Here is a 19,426-nt window from a genome sequence, read left to right as displayed (position 1 = left end):
TGCAGTCACACCATTCTCCAGCCAAACAGACGACCCACGTAAAATGCCCTCCACCAGTTCATACATCTGCACATCCTCATTCCCTCAAGCGCCCCTTAAACCCCACTTCCTCTGTGTCACCGCCTGACAGCCAGGCGAGAAGTCCCCCTCCTCCTCTGAACTGCAGAGCCCCCGCTATGCCCACTCCTGCCTTCCAGCCTTATCACTTCAGATCCTGTGTCAGAGCAAGGGACGGTGTCCTCCCCCAGCAATCCTCATCCTTATTCATCTTTCTATCCTGCCCGCACACATGGGGCGCCCCACACCAGTCTGTGGTCTTGTTTGCACCTGCCGTAAGTTTTGACAAGACAAAGGAAGTAGGGGAAAGGCCATATCCTGGGTGCTGACTGGGCCTAACTGGACAGCCTCTGAGGGCCGAACTTCTCAGAGTTCGGAAGGCTGATGCTAGGTCACTATATGCTACTTTCATATATATATATAGATATAGATATTTTTTTAAGTATGGTAAAATATACAGGACATAAAATTTACCATTTTAACCATTTTTAAATGCACAGTTCAGTGGCATTAAGTACATTTACGTTGTTGTACAAACAACCATCACCACCATCCATCTCCAGAACTTTTTCATTTTCCTAAATAAACGAAACTCCATACTCATTAAACAGTGGATTTAATTGTTTAATTAATTTTAATTTCCTCCCCATTTCCTCCTTCCTCCAGCCTCTAACAAACACCATTCTACTTTCTGTCTTATGATTTTGACTGTTCAGGTACCTTACATACGTGGAATATCATACAATATTTGTCCTTTTGTGACTGTCTTATTTCACTTAGTGTAATGTCTTTAAGATTCATCCATGTTGTAGCATATGTCAGAATTTCCTTCCTTTTTAAGGCTGAATAATATTCTATTGTATACGTACACAGCATTTGGTTTATCCATTCATCTGTCAGGGGACACTTGGGTTGCTTCCATCTTTTGGCTGTTGTAAATAATACTGCTATGAACTTGGGTGTACAAATATTCCTGCTTTCAATTCTTTTGGGTATATACCCTGAGTGGAATTGGTGAATCATAAAGTAATTCTATATTTTATTTTTTGAGGAATTGCCATACCTTTTTCCAGTGGCTGCACCGTTTTACATTCCCACCAGCAATGCACAAAGGTTCCTGTTTCCCCACATCCTTGCCAACACTTATTTTCTGGTTTTTTTGTTTTTTTGATAATAGCCTTCTAATAGGATCTCATTGTGGTTTTGATTTGCATTTTCCTAATGATTAGTGACATTAAGCATCTTTTCGTGTGCTTGATGGTTATTTGTATATCTTCTTTGGAGAATTATCTATTCAAGTCCTTTGCCCATTTTTGAATCAGGTTGAGTTGTTTGTTTACTGTTAAGTTGCAAGAGTTCTTTATATATTCTGGATATTAATCCCTTATCAAATACATGATTTGCAAATATTTTCTCCCATTCTGCTTTTTCACTCTGTTGATAGTGTCCTTTGATACACAGAAGTTTTTAATTTTGATAAAGTTCAGTTTATCTGTTTTTTCTTTTGTTGCCTGTGCTTTTGGTATCATGTCCAAGAAATCATTGCCAAATCCAATGTCATGAGGCTTTTCTTATATGTTTTCTCATAAGAGTTTATAGTTTTAGATCTTATGTTTAGGTCTTTGATCCATTTTAGGTAATTTTTGTATATAGTATAAAGTAAGGATCCAGCTTCATTCTTTTGCTTGTGGATAGTCAGTTTTCCCAGCACCATTTGTTGAAAAGACTGTCCTTTCCCCATTGAATGGTTTTGGACACCTTGTCAAAAATCATTTGACCATTTTTGTGAGGGTTTATCTCTAGGCTCTCTATTTTACTCTGTTAGTCTATATGTCTGTCTGTATACCAGTAGCACACTGTTTTGATTACTGTATCTTTGTAGTAAGTTTTGTAATCAGAAAAGTTGAGTCTTCCAGTGTTACTCTTCTTTTTCAAGAGTGTTTTGGCTATTTGCGGTTCTTTGAGATTCTATGTGGAAGTTAGTATGGATTTTTCTATTTCTGCAAAAAATGTCATTGGGATTTTGATAGAGATTGCATTGAATCTGTAGATTGCTTTGAGTAGTATTGACATCTTAATAGTGTCTTCCAATCCATGAACATGGGATGTCTTTCTTTTTATATGTATCTTCTTTAATTTCTTTCAGCAATGATTTGTAGTTTTCAGTGTACAAGTCTTCCACCTCCTTGGTTAAATTTTTTTTTTTAATTTTTTTTTTTTTAAAGATTTTATTTATTCATTTTTTCCCCCCAAAGCCCCAGTAGATAGTTGTATGTCGTAGGTTCACATCCTTCTAGTTGCTGTACGTGGGACTCGGCCTCGGGTTGGACGGAGAAGTGGTGCCTTGGGGCGTGCCCGGGATCCGAACCCGTGCCGCCAGCATCAGAGTGCGCGCACCTAACCGCTAAGCCACGGAGCCGGCCTCCTTGGTTAAATTTATTCCTAAGTATTTTATTCTTTTTTTTTTGATGCTCACTTCCACTTTTTGAGGCTCCTGATATATTAAAAAATGAAGAAATACAAAACAAGATGCCAGAATGGTGGTCAATTTAAACTGTGTGATCCTCTCAGTGTTTCTCAGGGATGGCATATATAGACAATGATAGGATTATATAGTGTCAAAAGCCTAACATCGAGTCCCTTCATGAATGTGAGGTCCCCCTGTCCACTCATCCTCACTATGATGGGAGGGAGGGGTCTGGGTGGTTCTCCTTACAGGGGTCAGAGTGGGAATAGGATGATATTCCCTCAGGTGGGCCCTGCTGAGGGATCCACCGAAGGCCTGAGGTCATCATAGGCCTAATCAAAGCATCTCCCCAGAATGTGATTCTGAGAACATTCAGACCCCTTCGAAGCCTCAGGCTAGAAGACCTCAGACTCTAGGGTCATGGAGACTTTCTATCTGGAACAGAAACAGTCACCCAGAGGTGCAGATGAAATAGAACAGCCAGCTTTGCCCACCCCCACAGTCTTGCTAATAACCCTGCGGGGATTTTGTTAGCTGTGTTTCTGGCCCACATCAGTTTCAATTTGAGGAGTTGTCTGAGGACAAAAGGTGAAGGAGCACAGTGTGAGGGCCGGTCCCTGCCCAGGCATCTCCCCCAACCCCTTGTGAGGCTTCTAAATGGCAGGCCTCTCCTCTTCTGTCATTCAACTGTCTTAGGGCTTTCTTGACCTCAGGGTCGCTGGCGAAACTCTGTTCTTTTTCAGGCGTTGGATTTATTTTGCTTCTCGTTTTTTTGGTCTGTGGTGCTGTACATGCAACACAGACACACCTCCCCCCTCTTCTGTGTCACCGCAGATGTCTGCAGAATTCACAGGCTGCAGTGTCTGGAGACGCAGTCTCTGTCTCCTTGCCTCTCGTCTGTCCTCCTCCTCCTCCTCCTCCCTGCTGAAGCCTGTTGTTGTCTTATCCCCAGCCGGAAGCTCCCTCTGTCACAGGGCCAGGTTCCTGGCCACTTGTTCTTCTCCAGCTGCTGCTCCTGCAGGCCCCAGCCAACTCCTATTTCCATAGCAACTGAAACTCGTTTTTCCATCCCTGCATTTCCACTTTGGAAATAAAACCCATAATAGTCTTTTAAAAGAAAAAAAAACTTGAGCTACATCTGGCATAGTGAACTCAGACTGTACAGAATTGTTAGCTCTCCCGACTCCCCTGGTCCCCTAAAGATCCTCCCCTACTTCCCTCTGCCCGCCTCCACCCTTCTAACTCCCCTTGGCTCCTGGCTCAAAAGCAAGTTTGAGGAGCAGTCTGTGTGGGTCTTGTCTCTCTTAAAATTAATGCAAGGTGACTTTGTGCTTTGCCAACCCAAGAAGAGGAGGAGATTAGAGGCCCTATTCTATTGTATCAAGTGATGCTAACCTGTGTCCCAAGGGGTGTCTGTTTATTTACTCCCCTGGCTGGAGATGTCAGAGGTTGCTTGAATATGCCATTATGTCATCTCTGAAGATGAGGCTCCCACACTCCGACTCCTGGGCAGCGTGGCTCTGAGGTTGCTTGAGCAAGATTTGATGACTGCACTCCCAGTGTGGTGGTTTGGCTGGCATCACGCATGCAGGAGCCTAGGATTGTGATGTGGAGGGACCTGGGAAAGCTCTCCCCTCTCCCACCCCCAAAAAGACTTTCTTTACCGACCTAGCCCATCCCTGCTGCTAAAACTCCACCTAAAACAATTGGCTATGCATGCCATTGGGCTCACACGCAGTTTTCTCTTAAAAATGTAAAGTGCATGTTAAGTTGTGGTTAGCTTGGACGTTTCCACTTCTAGCACTGTACCTTGCACATATAAGTGCTCAGTTAATGTTTGTTGGACTGAATTAACATCTTAGCACACAGTGGCCCAGCAGATAACTTTCTAATCTGACATCTGGCCAGAATTAGAAATGGCACATTTTGGCAAGAAGGGGCTTTTATTAACCTTTTTTTTTTTAAATTATTTTATCGAGGTCCTATTGGCTTATAACATTGTGTAAATTCCAGGTGTACATTATTATATTTCAGCTTCTATATAGACTGCATTGTGTTCACCACCAATAGTCTGGTTTTAATCTGTCACCATATGTATGTGCCCCTTTGCCGCTTTTGCCCTCCCCCCACCCCCACTAACCACTTTTTTTGATGATCCTACTCCCCTGTACGCTCCCCACACCCCCATCAACATGGATAACTGAGAGTCACATGCAAGGTGCAGGAATCAATTTCTAGGATAGCAGTTTGTTTTTATGGCTGCTCAAAAAAAAAAAAATGTATGTTGGGAGAATAAGGAGAGTCATTAAATACTTCCAAGGGGAAGACACTGTTTGTCTACACACAGGCCTTTATCTCTACAACATGCTACCCCACCCGCTCCTGCTGCCCATGTGAGCTGGACTCTTTGAGTCACTCATGGTGTGGTTTTGAACACAACGTGGGGAAGAGCCCCCACGGTCTGTTTAGCTCTGACTATGAAAAATACAAGCTGCGTTTGACTAAACGACAAAAAGAAATCTGTGGAGCCAGGAAGCATAGTAAATACCGTGACTCTCTGCAAATGTGCACAGCCCAAACAGCTTTTTCCAGTCTGGAAAAATGAAGAGATTTGTCTGTGCACAGCCAGCCAAGTCTCCACCCCTCCTCCCTTTCCAACACTCCACTCCACCTCCTGGCAAGGCCTCCCACCCTGCCCCAGACATTCAGTCATCAGCTTTTATCCTCTGTGACTTGCTTTGCCCCGGGAAATAACATTGCCAGGCTCTGGGGAGATACACCAGCCTCTCCCAAGCATCTTTGAGGGCTGTCTGTCTGGTCAGGGTTTGCCAGTCATCTCCGACCTTGGCCAGATTTAGCTCACAGTGGAATTGTGCAGAAGGCAAAGTGGGTCTGCTGTCTCCTTTTCCTTTGCTTACTCCCTGCTTTCTCCTCCCCCTCAGTCTTCCCCCTTTTCCTTTGAAAGAAGCCTTATCCCTTCCCTGCTTCCATCAGACGGTGTTTAGAGGGAAAACTTGCAGAAGTTGAGGGTTTAAAAGCATTCGCTTTGGGCTAGTACAGGGGGTGGAGGTGGAATAGGAAATTTCCCAGTGATTCAAAGACAACCAGGGACAACCTGTAGCGGGTACAGTTTCTGTATGGGAGGGACTTACAGGGAAAATCGGGGTCTGCACCTTGCCTTGAAGATATATTTGCATAGCAACTGTGCTGTTTTTTCTTTGATGGTATGTTTTGGGGGGTGGTAGCGCTGACCAAGACTGAGGGGCAGTAAACACCCTCCCACTGGAGCACTGTCCTAGAGACAGCATATCTAGCCTGCAGCTCAGTGTATTGGAAAGGGCAGTGGGATGGGACTCAGAAGCACTGGGTTTGAACCCTGGCTCCTATGAGTAGGGAGTATGTGAGTTATCACACGATACCCGCAGCGCCTAGCACAAGCCTGCCAACAGCAGGTGCTCAATTAATGTTTGTTGAGTCAGTGAATGAATAAATGAGCCAGTAACCTGGGATACTTTTCCTCTTTGAGCCTCGGTTTCCTCCTCTGTAAAAAATAATGTTAAAAAATCTGACACTTACTCTGCCTAGCTCACCAGGCAAGTGTGTGTGTGCGCGTGTGTCTTTAAGAGAGAGAGAGGGCAAAAGTATGAATGTCCTTTGTCCTTTGTAAATTGGGATTTAAAAGTCAGTTTGTCTCAGGTTCCATGCTTTCTCTTTAGTGTTTATGTCCTTTTTCAGGAAGAGGGACTGTAGTCCAGAGTGTCTCCTGAACACTTTGTTCTCCATCCTATATGTCGAGTACCCTAAGGATGAGAGAGCATTTTAAATGCTTTTACCTGAGCAGTTTAAATCTGAGAACAATGCCTTTTAAGGTTCTCAGCCTTGGCTTATGGCTACTGCCATGTTGGTCCCATACTTGGCTCCAGAAGTCCCCTGAAACCCTCCCCAGGATGGAACTTGCCTTAGCTCAGACAGCAGACTTTCATCAAGTGCTAGGGGGAATCCAGCCTCCAGATCTTTGCCCGTGCTGTTTCCTCTGCCTGATACACGCACCTTCCCTTTTCCATGCCCAATTCCAACTCATCCTTCAGATGTCAGCTTAGACCTCACTTCTTCCAGAATGCATTCCCCAACTCCTGCCCTCTGCCTTTCAGGCAAGCTTCCTGCCCCGTGCCCTCTCCATGCTCACTTCCCCTACCCCAGTGCTTACCCACTGAACCACAGTTTCCCATGCTCTTGTCTGCCTCCCTCCCAAACTGTGGGCCCCCGAGGACTAGAACTGTGTCTTCCTTGCCCATTGATGTAATCTCAGTGCATATCACAGTGCCAGAAACCAAGAAGGTGCTCAATAAATCTATATGGATTAAATGGATAGCAGTGTGTTGGGGAGTTGGGAGAAAGGGAGACTAGAGTCACGAAGGTTCTCTTAGGAGAGAGCTGTATTTACTGAAGTATGGAAACAACAATTCTCCTTCTACCAGAATGGCTTGCATACAAACTAAGCATGCAAATACGTACACATACACACCCAGAGACTCATGCACACACCCTGCTGCAGGCGGTCGCTTGTGCAACGCACTTTCCCCTGCTCTGAAATGTCTCCTCTTGTCGTCTCCTCCCACTCATCTTTCTCATTCTCTGTATATAGGCAATTGCAAGAATAAAAGAATCTAAAGGGCAGAGTAAAGGTAATGCCTGGGAAAGAGATTCGATGATCACGCCTTTCCCTAACATCTTTCCTCATCTCTCTCTGTGCTCTAGATGATTGCAGCATCCCACTGTAGGGAAATTCTACTTATCTTCATTAGGTACAAATCAGGAAGACACCTGAACTTTTAAAAATAGCTTAGTGCATGGTTCTGCAAGCTCTTTGGAGTCCTGCCAAATAGCTCCCAATTCTGTGCCTCAGTTTCCCTCTTTTCTCTGTCATAGACATGAGGAACAGAAGTTGTCCTCGAAGCACAGAATGTTTTCTGGGGGAAAAAAGAGTTCCTTAAGTACACAGAGTGACTGGCCATGATTTTGTCGAGGATGAGAGAAAGGAAGGTGTCACTCGATTCTTCTGTGGGCAGGGGATTTTTAAGTTGTTTTGAAGGATGACTCGAATGTGGTCAGAGGCTGAAGTGATGACCTGCCTTACCCAAAGAAAGAGTTCTGAACCGGCCACGTGAACTGACCTGGAGCGGAGGAGAATTTCTGAAGGGGGTGGGAGAGTTGTTGGTAAGGACCCACCTGGCAGCAGATACAGTGTGATAAAATGACAGAGCCTGAAAGTGTTTCATGAGCCGGGCACAGTCCTACCTCCTTAGCGTGCAGGGCAAGACCTTTGGTGCTGTGTCTTCGTCTGACCTCCTCCTGTCTCTTCCCCGTGCGCTGTGGAGGGCACTGCAGATGTGGAGGAACCACTTCCTAGGTCAGGGTTGCAAACCAGGGGTGCTCAGGTGAACTTGGACTGCTGGACAGATTTTATTTAGCTCATAATATCAGCCTTTGCAATATTTTTCATTTAAGTCAGTTCCCCAATTGAGAGACTTCATGTAAAATCCAGATCTCCACTTCTTTGGAAAAACGGAAGATCTGACAACACCAGGCTCACATTCTTCCACAATAACCAGCCAGAGGTGAGTAGCTGCTGCCCTTTTCCTAGAGGTCTTGCTTTCTCCGTCCCCACAGTTACCACCCCTTGCTCCTCCAAGCTGAAAGCCATGTCAGCTACCTTGTATCGTCTTATCCTCCAGGCCATTTATGTTGCCTGCTGGGCCCCTGAAGGCACCTAAGGGTCTCTGCCTGGGTGAGGACCTTCTGTCCCCTAGGCCCTTGGTGATGCATTAAACCTCCTTTCCTCTCTGCCCCCCATTGATACTGATTTGTCCAGTATTTCGGTGTTGAGGGCTGGGCTCTTTCTGCCTTTAAAGGGTAAGTTGCCATTACGAAGAAATACAAGGCCGCAGGCTAAGGAGCAGGCAAGGACCTGTTCCTCCCTTCCCAGATAACACACTCCCACTTCAGTGGTAACCTTCTGGGAATCATGCCCATGACTTTTCTTTTTTCTATTCCATTAGTGACTTTCAAAGAGGACGTTTCAGCCAGATAAAGGGAGCAGATGGCACTGTATCAGGCCTCCTGCAGGATGAGTCTGGGGGGAGTCAGGGCTTTCCTGTGATTTATTCCTGTACCTGGTAAGCTTTGATCTCTCAGGTCATGGAGGTGTGTTCTAAGGAAGGAATCAGGCCTTGCCTAACCTTGATCATTGAAATCACTGTTCTCCTTGCCCTTCTTTCATAAACAAGGGAATTGGAACAGAGCTAAGAGAGGCTTTTTCATGCACTTTAGGAAAGAATGAGCAATGGAAAAAGGAAATTGAGAGCTTTGGGGAGTTTATAGCAGAGGAGCATTTGAGTTTGAAATAGGAGCTGAGAATCCATATGTTTGGGAGGAAAGAAAAGAAAAAACCAGCCACACACACAGAGCTTCAAGGGTACGTGCGGAAATAGTTATGGGTAAGGGGGCAGGGAAGCCCACATGGGTCTCCCTTTATCAGACCCAGATGTTCAGGCAGCAGTTCTCAGGATGCCCATGAAAAGGTCCAGAGCCTGCTGTGCTAGATTCAGTGTTTTCTTAACTACCGAGCAGCATGTGAAATCAGTGGCGGGAGCTTTCCACTGTGTGCTCAGTGACTCCCTGAGGCCCTGCCAGGGTCCAGTTATACACAGGCTGTGCTGCCTCCGGGCAAGACTTAGAAGTGGACAGGACTGGCTCACCTGGTACCCGTCCCTGCCTGTGAGCTCCCGTCAAGCAGGGGCTATCACCCTGCGGCCCCCTGCTCCAGGCCAACCTTGGAATGCAGGAGATGCAAGGCCTGGATTCAACCCTCAGTTCCACCCTGCATATATGACTTAGCCTTTCCGAGCTTCAGTTTTACCATCTTTAAAATGGGAAAAAAATCATTTGTGAGGTGCATATAAGATATGCGTAAAGGGCTCTGCAAAGAATAAAGCACAAAACATGTTTTTGTAATCATTCATTATACTTTAAAAAATTACTATGGAAAATTTCAAACATATGCTCATGTAGACAGAATAAACCCTCACGCACCCATAACTTAGCTTCAGTAATGATCAACTCGTGGCCAATCTTATCTCCTCTATATCTCCACCCACTTTCCCCATCCCCATATTATTTTGAAGCAAATCCCAGATGTTGTATTATTTTATCCCATTATCGAACTTATGGCTGACTTGCTCCCTCAACCAACCAAAATGTACCCAATCCTCAGATGTCCCTTTCTGTAGTACCCTTTTCCCCTTCCAGAGTACCATACCTCCCATCTCCACCATACACCTGGTGCCCTAATCCCTCTCAAAGCCATTATTCCCACCAAACCGTCATGACTGATAGCAGCTCAGGCTGTAAGCCCTGGGAGGCCTGAGATGTTTGCATCCAGTATCTTCACAGGAAAGAGTGGGCTCTAAAGGGGACTGAAGCATCAACCCCTGGAAGGAGGAGAAGATATTGGGCCATTTCGAGCCCTCCAGGCCCTTGACATCAAGCATAAGCCCTACAGGAATTGACAGAGCTCCTTCTCCTATTGGTGTTTTCCTTCCGGAAAGAGGGCACATGGGACAGAGAACAGCAATGAACAGTGTCCTCCGTCAAGCACTGGCTGCAGGAGAATCAGGGCTCTCCTCTCTGAGCACATGCACTACTGGCTGGAGTATGTGATGGAGCTATGAGGATGAGACTCAGGTCTATGCTCAAGTCCTTGTGGAATGGGTAGAATGCAGGCTGCAGAGACCAGGAGACCTGGCTCAAATCCTGCCTCCACTCCTTACATCTCATAGCTTCTCTGTGCCTCAGTTTCTCTTCTGCAAAGGGGGGTTACAGTAGTTATAATACTTAACTCAGAGTTGTTGAAAAGATTAAATGAGATAATTCTGTATCCATTAGGATTCTCTTGGTAACAAGGGACAGAAAATCCAACCCAAGATACCTTTGGCCAAGAAAAAGAATTTTGGGGCTCACCTTAAGCTGAGAAGTCCAGGGGTGGAAAGAGGGTTCTGCACCCAATTTCCAACATGTGGGAGGGGGGTTCCCCACACCACCAAGAAATTCTCTGAGACACCAGCTGGGTGTCCTACAATTCAACTCAATTCTGACACTATCTACCTAAAGATAGCGTCAGATCCCACAGGTTAAGGGCTCAGCCCTACAAGACTGCCCCCTCCCCCACTTCAGATGTCAAATGCAAATCCCAGTTGTCACCTGTACTTCTGACCAATCAGCTATAAATCAGAGGTTCCTTCGACCTCTTTCTTGAGTTCGATTAATTTGCTAGAGCAGCTCACAGAAACTCAAGTTACCACATTACCAGTTTATTGTGAAAGGATATAACTCAGGAACAGCCAAATGGGAGAGATGCATGGGGCAAGGTTTGGGGAAAGGGCACAGAGCTTCCATGCTCTCTCTGAGCACACCACTCTCCCCAAATCACATGTTCACTCACCCAGAAGCTCGCCAAACCTAGTCCTTTTGGGCTTTTATGGAGGATTCATAATATAGGCATGATTGATTAAATCATTGCCCATTAAGGATTGAACTCAATCTCCAGCCCCTCTCCCGTCCCTGGAGGTCAGGGGGCTGGGACTGAAAGTTCCAACCCTCCAAACACATGATTGGTTCTTCTGGCAACCAGCCGCCATCCTTAAGTGCCGTCATCCTTAAGTGCTTTCCAAAAGTCACCTCATTAATATAACAAAAGACACCTTTATTGCTCTCATCACTTAGGAAATTCCAAGGGTTTTAGGAGCTGTGAGCCAGGAACCCTGGATGAAGACCAAATATATATATTTCTTATTATAAATCACAGTCTCACAGGTGGACATGGCTGGGTTCAGGGTTCAAATGTCAAAATCAGGACTTGGTTTCTCTCTACTTCTTGGCCCCATCTTTTGTGTTTTAACTTCAGTTTTGGGTTAATGTGGTAATAAAATGACAGCATCAGTTTTAGCCCCTGTATCCTTTCAGAATCCCCAAAGAGAATCTTTTTTCTAAAAGTCCTAGCAGAAGTCTCATTGACTCTGATTGGGTCACATGACCATCCCTGAAGCAATCACTGAGGTCAAGGAGAATGAGATGCACTTATTTGCTTAGGGAGTGTCACTGGATCTACATGGACTGAGAGGGTGGGGGAAGGGCTGGTTCCTTAGAGGGAAATTGCAGGGCGGGTTGGGCGTGGTTACCAAAATGAAGGTGGATCAGGACTGGTGACAAAACTGAAGATGCTAACTATAATGCTTGGTAAGTATTTGGGTGCATTATCAAAGCTCATAAAGCGGTGATTCCCTTCTATCTTATGGAGCATTTTTTATTCCTTTTTAAATATTTTCTGCATATTTGATCTCATAGCAGTCCTGTGAGACAGACAGGAGTATAGGGATTATCTTCCCATTTTACAGATGAGGAAATCAAAGCACAGAGCAGGTAAAGACTTTGCCTGCAGTCACACAGCAAGGTAGTATGGACTTGGCCTATAGTCCCACAGAGACATAACTGGCTCTGAATTCCCTGGCAGATCCACTGGAACTGGAAATGGCATATGCAGTGTATGGGTTAGTGAGGGCCTGACATGGGGTCTGGATCAGCTGCCTGGGTTTGTTCTGGAGTAAGCAGTCTAGACTGGCAGCAGTCTGGGTGGGTCAAGTACCCATTGTGGGTGCCCTGGCAGGTGGCAAGGAAAGAGCTGGTACATAGACCAAGACACTGCCACCCCAGGAACACCCTCTTATGAATGATTCCCTTCACACCAAGAAGCTGGGTACAGGACTTAGTTTTCCTTGTCCCAGAAAAAAATCCTGGTCCAAAAAAAAGGGAGGTCGGGGGAGGAGGCAGTGCTAATTGCAGGGCTGACTTCTCCCAAGGGAAATCGGTCTGGAGCCAAGAATGTCCTTTGCCGAGATGTAGAGGGAGAGCAGAATCTTCTGGTCAGATGGGGGTGGTTAGGCCAGAGCTCTCAGCATCCTCCTAAGTATTGTTGGGATCTGCAAAGAGCCTTCCAAAAAACAGCACCGCTCTTCCACATCCAGGTTCTGAACACATTGAACAGAAAGACAAAGGAGTGGCAGAGAGCCAAAGTGCCACCTTATGATCCCTAAAGCTAGCGTGGAGGAGGTAGCTTAGTGTGAGAACAAAATTGGCTTCCTCACTGAGCCTGGAAGAGGATGGAGCAGGGCAGATCACTGCAAATAGCCTTCCCCAGTTTTCTAATCAGATAAATTATTCCATTGCCACGGGCAGTGAGAGTAAAGATAAAAAGTGTGTTTGGGGAAAATCCCTCTTCATGGAAACCAGAAGCAGGGAAAACATGTGCCCTTGGCAAGTTATAAATCTCTGGGCATCAGTCTCTTCTTGGGTAAAATGGGCATATGAACAGTACCTCCCTCCCAAGGAGGCAGTGGGGATTGAAAGGGATGATGTGTGCGACAGCCCTGGCATGTAGTAATCACTCAGTAAAAGCTGGCTGTGTCTGTCTGTGTACAGTCCAGGTTCATGGCAGGTGGCTTTGCTTTTTTCTCCAGCACGAAGCCCAGGGCCACCGAGTCCTGCTGTGTTTGTGTATCATTCTTTCTCTCCAGCTGTAAAAATTCATGAGACTGTGGGTGTGCAGTGGCTTTTCAGTTCTTGGCTTCTTTCCAGGCTGTGTTCTCCCACTTGGGGGGCAGGGGGATGGCAGACATCCTCTTCACGGTAGTGAGTGCCGCCCCCCATGCCCTGTTCCAGCAGAGCCTGGCTCAGAGTTCAAAGCCGAGGTGGCTTTGTTGAGTAATTTGGTGACACTGCCTGCCCAACAGCCATCTAAGGGTAAGTCTCACTCCCACACACAACCATTTGCTAAGCATCTGCTGCCCTGTGTTTTGTGGTGTGGAGGCTGGGAACAGGCACACCGCCCCAACTGACCGCGGGGAGGCTGGGCTTCCTTCCTCTCCCCGCTGCCCTTGGGCTCTCGGTCTCACACAGCCCTGCTCAGTGAGGTTTCAGATCCGCTCCCAGGCTGGTTGGCGCTGACTACATCTGGATTCACACCAACCTCTTCCTCCTGGGGGTTCAGAGTGTTCTTGGAAGGAAGCCTGGGAAGGGAAAGGCCTTCCCCAGCATTCCCCATCCAGCAGTTGGCTGACAGCACCGAACCGAGCTGCCAAGAGCTCTGGAGTCAGGCAGACCTGAGTTCAAATCCCTGGGTGACCTTGGGCAAGCTGCTCTCTCTGCTTCAGTTTCCTCATCTGTAAAAAATGTGACAGAAACAAGATCGGCCTCATGGGATTATAGCCAGGATTCAATGAGATACTAACTGTGAAACACTCACGTGCCATGTCTGGCACGTGGGACGTGCTTAAGCCATGGTAGCCTTGACCAGCAGGGGGGATCTCCCACCTTCCTGTGGGTGCACTCACAGGGAGGGAGTGAACACCACCCTCTTTGGCCCACCCCACCTCCCAAATTAGACCACTATTATAGTTACTCTGGTGTGATCAAACTGATCTGGTTTTATGCAAACTCCTTTTGGGCCAGGACTGTCTCATTTGTTTTGTAGCTCCCATGTCTAGTGTGGTGCCTGCCTGGCACTTAAAAAGCACCGAATGTTGTGAGTGAATAAGTGGAGGGTAAGGGAGCAAGGGAGGTCTGGAGGGCAGTATCTAGTCCAGGACTGTTTTCTGAACTCTAAGCTGTTCTTTCTGCCTCTTTCTCTCCTTTCCTTTCCCCTCTTCCTTCCCTCCTTACCTCCTCCCTCTCTCTCTCCCTTCTTACTTCCCTTCCTCCTTCCTTCCTCTTGACCTTCCTTCTTCAGACCTTCCTTTCCTTTTTCTAAATGGAAATAGCTTCCTTCTTTCCTTTTCTTGTACTATCCAAGCTGCAAGAGCATCCCTTGAGAGCCCTTCACCCAGCCTGAGAGCTGTGATTCCTCTTTCAAATTGAGTCTGTCCCCTGACTCATTCATTAAAATGCATAGGGCATGTGACCAAACTGCATAATGAGTCTCTCATGAGGAAGGTTTGGAGGCAGGGCAATGCTGCCAACTGCAAAGGCAAGTACATCCCCCCCAGCTGTGGATCAGGCTCATTGGCCGTCGTGCCCTGGGAAGGCTGGGGGCTGCCGTTCATCTCCCGTAAATCAGCCACGCCCTGGAGAGCTGCAGCCTGGCCCAAGCTGTGCGGTCTTGGAGGCTGTGTTGCTTTGGCGAGTTCAACCGGTGACCTTTTCTCAACCTTCCTCTACCCCTGCCTCACTTTGTTTTTTATTTATTTAAATATGTTTTTAACTGCACAAGTAATATGTGAATATATTCTTATAAAAAATTCAAACGTAAAAGTCCCCTTGGATAACTCCCCAATACTGCTACCCCTCTCTGAGAGAACCTTCTTGTTGTCGTCTTGGATAGCTTGTTACTTTCCAGAGTCCTTCGGCTGCTCCGTAACAGCCGCCCCATAAAGGCAATTTGGGGGTCCAAACACCGTTTGCCCTCCTGAAGTCTAGGCCGCTTCGCAACAAAACAGCCAACATGCATCTTGGATGCTTTCTCAGCCCCCTTCCTAGCACCCCTTTTCTGCCATGTGTAACCCCCATTCACCCAGGCATTCCCCCACCCCGAATTCCATCCCTGCGAAAGAGCCCTACTGTTCACACTTAGGAAGCAAACAGATAAATCAGATTGTTCCCTGATTAGAAATTTAGGTTTAACTGTCTTCCAGAGTTAACTGCACTTTAATGTTGGAGTCACGAAGAGTGAAAAGGGTGTCAAAATCCAGTGACCCTCACTGTGGCTCTCAGCCTCTGCTCTACTTTCGGGTGGCGAGCCTCTCTGAACCCACTAATTCACATCACTTGGGTCACAACCTCTTCTGCTAGCTGTGTGGCCTTGGGAAAATCACTAACTTCCCTGAATCACATTAACGCACCTGCAGAATGGGAATAATACTAGTACTCCTTTGTCGGTTTTTTGTGAAGCGTAAATGGACTTATCTATTAAAGCCTTTAGCTCTGTGCCTGACACATAGTCAAGATACAGTTAATGTTAGTAATGATTATCATCATTATCATTTTTACTCTCGTCTGTAATATTCCAGTTCATTCATTCAAGAAGTATTTTTATTGAGCACCTCCTATGTGCCAGATTCTGTCTTTGATCCTGGGAGTACAGTGGTAAAGGAGTCAGACATGGTTCCTGCCCTCAGTGGGCTTATATTTTAGCACGAATGTATGCACCTTGCTGTGTGATAAGCACTTCGTTCCCAATTATGTCATCACCAGTGCCCTTAAGTCAGGCAGAGGCACTGTGATTGTCCCCATTGTATAGATAGAAAGCTGAGGTTTAGAGAGTTAAGCTACTGCAGTAGCTAGAAACTGCCCAGCTACAGCCTGATCTGGGGTCTTTCTGAGTCCGGTTTCCGGAGGCACCAGTTGTTGTCCTGGGGCGTGGGTGTGGAGGGCATGTAAGCAGCTCCCAGAGCCCTGAAAGCCCTGACCCCACCAGCAGGAGCACAAAAGAGAGGCAGGACCACCCTTTGTGTGCCTTGGAGAGTCCCAGTTCTGTCCATGAATTCAGTCAATCACCTGGGTTTAACCAAGTGTTCCTCTGCCTGGTGCCGGCCTTGGGGGCCTCGAGACTTTTTCAATGAAAAAATACTTGCTCCAGCCTGTGGCCCTGTGGGGCCTGGCCATGACAGCAGGCAGCTCAGCTGTCTGAGAGCACTTCCCCTGGGCTCCCCAGAGAGCAGGAGACAGGATGGCTAGGACTGTGGGCTCAGTGATCAAACTGTGTCTTCTTGGGGTGGTGCCTGGAACGCCTGCTGGAACGGGGTTCTCTGCACACACCCCGCATCCGCCTCCCACCCTCCCCAGCAGGGCTGAGCGGGGCAGGGCCTGTCCTGTCTGAGAGCACCACACACAGGAACTGGAAGTCTGTCCTGGAGGAAGTGGCAGGGGCCGGCCTGGCAAAGACCCCAGGGAGAGGGCACTGAGGGCCAGCCACCACACAGGGAGACCCATGACCTGCACAAGACTCTGCCAGGGGAATTTCTCCAGTCCCATCACAGTGACAACTCACCCCTACCCTCTGACGACTGCAGGTGACAGTTCTGAACCTGCACAGTAGCACGTGCCTGATGAAGGTGTCTCCACTTCCAGGGTCAGCTCTGCCTGATCCTCCTGGAAACACACACATCCCTGCCCTTCTTCAGGGTCCTTTCCCAACCCTCGCTCTTGACAGGCCCACACTCTTCCAACATGTCCTCCATACCGGTCCCAAGAGTAGAGTTTTGTTTCTTTTTCATTGAATCCAAGTACACAGGATTATTCACAATCTGTTTCTTTTTTTTTTTTTTTTTTTTGTGAGGACAATCAGCCCTGAGCTAACATCCATGCCAATCCTCCTCTTTTTGCTGAGGAAGACTGGCCCTGGGCTAACATCCATGCCCACCTTCCTCCACTTTACATGGGATGCCGCCACAGCATGGCTTGATGAGTGGTGCGCTGGTGCGCACCCAGGATCCAAACCCTAGGCCACCGCAGCAGAGTGCACGCACTTAACCACTACGCCACGGGGCCGGCCCCCTCATAATCTTTGATTCGTGACATTCTTTGGTCTTCAGTTCAACCTTGCACAACATGTGTCTGCTTACTTATTATCTATGTTTACTTACATATTTGTTTACAATATAGTAAACACCTGTGAACCCACCACCCAGCTCTTCCCGTGTGGGCCTGCCCTTCCCATCACTTTGCCTCCCTCACTCCATGCTGAATCTTGAATTTACCATTCCTTTGCTTTTCTAAAAAAACAATTTTATTTAATATATTTTTCTAAAAGGCATATTGTTTAGATTTTGTTGTTTTTACTTTGCTTATGAGAATATCCTGTGTGTAGCCTTCTGGAATATACTTTTTTCTCATAATAATATTGCTAAAATTCATCCATCCTACAGCATAGGGCTATGGTCCACTTGTTTTCACTATTATAGTCCTTTCTGTTAAGTTCCACATGTATTTATTTATTCTCCTGTCAATGAACATTTGAGTTGTTACCAGCTTTCCACTACTTTGAATGTGCTGAGCTGAACATTCTTGCACATGTCTCCTGGAAAACAATGTGAAGGCACCAATTTAAAATCCCACCAACAATGAACTCCTGTTGATCCACATCCTCTCCAACACTTGGCATTATCAGACTTCTTAATTTCTTCCAACTGAAATGTTATTAAATGGTGTCTCATTGTGGGCTGTTCCTTTTTCTTGGCTATCCAATATGGTTTACAGTGGTCAGTGGTGTAGTGGGGATCACCCTGCAAGGGGGCTGCGAGGATATGAAGCTCAGCATGCTTGCAAAGCCCCTCTCCATTGGGACCATGTCTTATCTTGTTCAACTCTGGGTCCCCAATACCCAACACAGTACCTGGGTCATTGTCATCATTGTCATCATTGTCACAACGACAATAACAGACAACATTTATTGAGTGCTTACCAGAAACCCTATAAGGTAGGTTCTTTATTACTCCCATATAAAAGATGGGGAACTGAAATTAAGTATCTTTCCCAGAATCATACAAGTAGTAAGTGATGGAGCCGAGATCTGAACCCTGGCATCTGACCCCCAAGCCATTAACCACTATAAATGTCTAATAAATGCTTGAATGAAGTGCCTTTACCTACCCATAACCAGAGGCGGGGACAGATGCCATGGCACTTTTAGTTTATATCTCTTATCAAATGTATTTAAAATGTACCCACATTCTGGTTATAAACAAAGCTTAAAGATTTTTATAATTTTGCTCTAGTCAAATGTAACTCATTTCATTTATGATTGGTTATAATTTCTCAGCAATCGTGCAGACTTGAGAACTCTCACTGGGAGAGAGATCTAACCTACAAATTGTTCTCAAATGTCACAAGATGTTTACGAATTCTTCGTTAACCAACAATTCCCCTAACCCTGCTCTATTTTTTTCTCTTATCAATCACACTTATTATCTCTAACATACCACATAATTTACTTATTATTGTGCCTGTTGTTGACTCACAAGGGCAGGAGTATTTGTCTGCTTAGTTCCATCTGTATCTTTAATTGGTTTAGGACTTATGTATCCCTCGTGCCTAAAATCTTGCCTGGCACAAAGAAGCAGCTCCACATATATTTGTTGAATGAATGGAATAAATGTACGCTTCCAGGAATGAATGAATGAATGAGTGAACAAACCAGTGAATACTAAATTGAACAGTTAATGAAGATTGACTGTATTATTTTGATTCTGTGGTTTTATTTTTCGTTTTGGAGCCAAATTTTTTTGCAGGTTTCAAACATTTCTGGAGGCCTGGGAGGCCTGAGGTTTTGTATCTATATGCCGAAAGGATAAAACAGTCCTGGAGATCCAAAACAATGTCTTGTTGCCTTTTCCTTTATCTCTTAAAAACCAACAACATCAACAATGAGCAGCCTGCCTCAGATAAGACTGGCAATGAGGCAGGAGGCATTAAAAAGCAAAACAAAAAATTCCCGGCAGCTTTAATAATAGCAATTTTTTTAGCCATCTGCCTTGGTGTCCAGGTCCAGTGCACTCTATTACGTATGCAAAACATCTGACATATGTGTAACAGGCCCGAACCCCTGGCTGTTATTCTTATTTCCAAACCGGGGTGCACAAGATAAACGCAGGAGTCGGGAGCCATCCCTCCTAGGCAAGCGGCTGTGGCTCAGTTCTCAGAGCTGAGCCAAATGAGTAATTATAGCTTCGCTCTGTGGTGTGCAGGGCAGGAGGCTGATTTAATAAAGGAAGACTGCTGTCTGTCTCCAGCCTGGCTCTGACTCACGGAACCAGGGAGTCCCAGCAGCGCTACCCACAGAGGGTGGTGAGCAGCTGG

At 46.3% G+C, this 19,426-nt stretch overlaps 1 protein-coding gene across 2 annotated transcripts in view; it reads left to right on the top strand.

The window, feature by feature from the left end:
• CHD9 (chromodomain helicase DNA binding protein 9) overlaps window positions 1-19,426 on the top strand; it is a 226,719-nt gene that overhangs the window by 9,833 nt on the left and 197,460 nt on the right. The window contains exon 1 of one of the 2 annotated variants that reach the window (XM_087420262.1): window positions 8,059-8,142. The exons of the other annotated variant lie outside the window; for it this stretch is intronic. The gene's annotated coding sequence lies outside the window, so the exon portion shown is untranslated. Of the gene's footprint in view, window positions 1-8,058; window positions 8,143-19,426 lie in introns of those variants that run through there. 2 annotated transcript variants of the gene reach the window in all.

This window comes from Ceratotherium simum, chromosome 30, assembly GCF_057802395.1.
Source record: "Ceratotherium simum simum isolate JZ-2026a chromosome 30, ASM5780239v1, whole genome shotgun sequence".
Classification (NCBI taxonomy): domain Eukaryota; kingdom Metazoa; phylum Chordata; class Mammalia; order Perissodactyla; family Rhinocerotidae; genus Ceratotherium; species Ceratotherium simum.
Note: the sequence above shows the minus strand (reverse complement) of the source record. Positions and strands in the feature narration are given on the sequence as shown.